Source organism: Elaeis guineensis, chromosome 3, assembly GCF_000442705.2.
Source record: "Elaeis guineensis isolate ETL-2024a chromosome 3, EG11, whole genome shotgun sequence".
NCBI classification, from domain to species: Eukaryota; Viridiplantae; Streptophyta; class Magnoliopsida; order Arecales; family Arecaceae; genus Elaeis; species Elaeis guineensis.
In genome coordinates, this window is record NC_025995.2 from 57,913,033 (window position 1) to 57,916,337 (window position 3,305).

Here is a 3,305-nt window from a genome sequence, read left to right on the forward strand (position 1 = left end):
ATTCTAACGTAGGTGGTGATTCTAAAGATGGGACTATTAGTGTACTGGCTAATGTGGGCAATGGCTCATACTTGATTGTCCATGGAGGAGTGGTTTTATCGTGTGGTGTATATCCAACAAGATGTTAACTTCTTTCATATATTCCTCAAAGTCATACACTCCAAAGTGAGCCAAGCAAGTATCTAAGGGGTCTGGTGCTAGAATTGTGGGTGTTGCATCTTCTATCGTATCTTCTAGTGTATCTACTTCGAAGCAACTATCCATTGATGGTCCTTGGGAAGCACCAAACACATTCAGTCTTAGTTTCTTATTCCCAAACGATACGTTCATGACTCCTGTCCTACAATTAATGCATGCATTTGCCGTAGCTAGGAAGGGTCGTCCTAAGATAATGAGAATTTGTCTAGGGTTGCCACTTAGTTCCATGTCGAGAACTAGAAAATCAACTGGAAAGTAAAACTCATCTACCTTGACCAAGACATCCTCAAGCATTCCACATGGTTCCTTAATTGATCTGTCGGCTAATTGCAGTGTGACTGATGTGGGTTTCAGTTCTCCGAATCCAAAAAGTTCATACACCGAACTAGGTAAAAGATTCACACTTGCCCCTAAATCCAGAAGAGCTTTTTCAATGTGATAATCTCCTATAATACAGGAAATGATGGGGGCTCCTGGGTCCTTAAGCTTTGGAGGAGTGGCATGCTGGAAGACAGAACTAGCCTGTTTAGTGAGGTGTACTTTCTTTGAGATTTGTGATCTAGATTTACATTTTTGGGTACACAAATCCTTCAAAAATTTGGCATAAGCAAGGACCTGTTTGATTGCGTCTAGAAGGGGAAGATTAATTTAGACTTGCTTAAATAATTCCAACATCTCATCGAGCTTTTCTCCCTTCTTATCTGCAAGAATAGGGGCTTTCAAGATATCCGAAAATGGGGCTTTAGGCAAGTAAGATGATTTCGGTGCAGTTGGTTCCTTCTCTATTTTCAGGTCCTCCTTGTTCTTGGGTGATTTGGCTTCGGTTAGAGGTTTAGGATTGGTCTCATTGGTTGTACTAGTGTGTTCAATGACCTTCCCACTTCTCAGAGTCATGATTGATTTGGCATGTTCAGAAAAAACTTCTAGGGTATTAGAGCTCTCAATCACAAATTGCCCTCTTGAGTTGCTCTCAAGTTGGCTAGGTAATTTTTCTCCTTCCCTCCTACTGAATGCAGTCGCTAGTTGACCTATTTGGGTCTCTAGCTTAGCAATAGATTGTGTGTGGAAGTTAAGGGTCTGAGTGTTGACTTCTAATCGTTCTAGTGCTTTCAAAACTTTTTCCTCAAAAGCTGAGCTGTGACCAGTAGTAGACGGTTGAGGAACATTTTGAAATTGATAGTATGGTCCATGCCTATATGTTGGGTCTTGATATTGAGGTCGAGGTGTGGCAGGACCAACCACTGGTTGTGGTCTCCAGAAAAAATTTGGATGGTTTCTCCAGCCAGGGTTATAAGTATTCAAATATGGATCGTTTCCTGGTCTGCGAGCTTGTTGGACTTGAGCTTGCTGAATCTGCTCGTGCACAAACTCAGAAAATTGAGGTGCGGCTGGGCATTCACTAACAAAATGGTTCGAACTTGCACACAATGCACAAACTTCTTGGATTGGGTTAGGTGGAATCGGGGATTGTCCAGTATTTAGAAGACAATCTAATTTTTGGGACAGTTCATAGATATGATGGATATCTATGGCATTTCCTACTTCATATATTCCACCTCTCTTTGGGTTTAACATGGGTTTATCTCTAATAGAGGCAGACATATGATGTAATGAATTTTCACTTAAAATTTCAAACAGTTGCCATGCCTCATCCTCACTTTTCAGCATAAATGTCCCACCGTATGATGCATCGATCATTTGTTGATGTCTTTCCGATAGCCCATCATAAAAACATTGGATTAACTGCCACTTGGGTACAGCATGGTGGGGATATTTTCTAATAAGATCCTTTAATCTCTCCCATGTTTCATAAAATATTTCTCCATCTAATTGGGAAAAACTAGTTATGGCTTTCCTTATTTGATTAGTTTTTCCTATGAGAAAATATTTCTTGAGAAACTCTCCTTGCAGCTGGTCCCAAGTTGATATAGTCATGGAATCCAAAGTATGTAGCCAGTATTTGGCTTTGTCCTTAAGTGAGAAAGGAAATAATTTTAACCTAAGAGCATCATCGGAGAAGTTGTGAATTTTGACAGTTGAGCATATCTCAAGAAATTCTTCAAGATGTTTATAAGGGTTCTCATTACTAAGTCCATAAAATGAAGGTAACATTTGGATTATACTGGACTTAATTTCATATTGAGTGGCCTCCACAGGGGGCACTTGAATACAAGGAGAGTAGGTATATGTGGAAGGAGTAAAGTACTCCTTCAATTGCTTGGGTGGTCATTCTCCTGATTTCGGTCCATATTTTTACGTCTGTTGGCTCTAAAGGTTCTTTCTATTTCTGGATCAAAAGGTTGGATTTCTGGTCGTAACGATCTACGGCCAAGCATACACCTTACAATTATACTTTAGAGCAAACACAGAAAATTTTAGTTTTTATAATATATATATATTTTTATAATAAAGTGAGAAAAGAATGAAGAAAATCTAAAGAGAAGAACCTAAGAATCTTAAATCTATGAAAAAGGAGAAATTAGTTAATGTTTAGATGTTAATTGCAATCAACTTAAACAAGCACAGACTCTCTATCCTAAGGTTAACTTAGATCTAGACAGCTCCCAACTTCCAAGACCGCCTTTGAGCACTCCAAGCTCAAGACTGAGTAACTGACTCGGCTAGGTAAGCGTAAGATATGGGAGGTTTCCTACTCGTTGCTTTCCTGAGACACCAACTGAGTTGGCCAGGTCAGTCAATAGAACCAATTGAAAACCACTTTCTTTAACCACTTGCCTTAGACACCGAGCAATTAACCAATCCACACTCGGTTCAACTCTAGAGCTTTCTTATCCTATTGAGCTCAAAATCCTTAGGGGTCAACGTCTAATTAATTTTAGATTAAGGTCTAGGTTATGCAAATGCAAGGGAGTGATTTGTGGGCCAAGGAAGGGTGATCAAATCTCCACCTTATCTGATTAATAGGTTATTGCCCTTAAGATTAATTATGGAGATGAGATGCAAAGAAATAAGGTATCCAATCAAGTTAGAAATTTTTATATTTGAGGTTACGCTATTTTAGTTAAGTGTTATGAAATGTCAGTGGCTTTTTTTTTTAATTCAACCGTGCCAAGGTCCCTGGCAACGGCACCAAAATTTGATGCGTA

General features: G+C 39.2%; 1 non-coding gene across 1 annotated transcript; it reads left to right on the top strand.

The window, feature by feature from the left end:
• The first annotated feature begins 1,955 nt into the window (after nucleotides 1-1,955).
• LOC140856810 (small nucleolar RNA R71) lies at nucleotides 1,956-2,061 on the top strand. Its single transcript, XR_012140412.1, has one exon. It is a non-coding gene; the product is annotated as a small nucleolar RNA R71 (small nucleolar RNA).
• The last annotated feature ends 1,244 nt before the right edge of the window (nucleotides 2,062-3,305 follow it).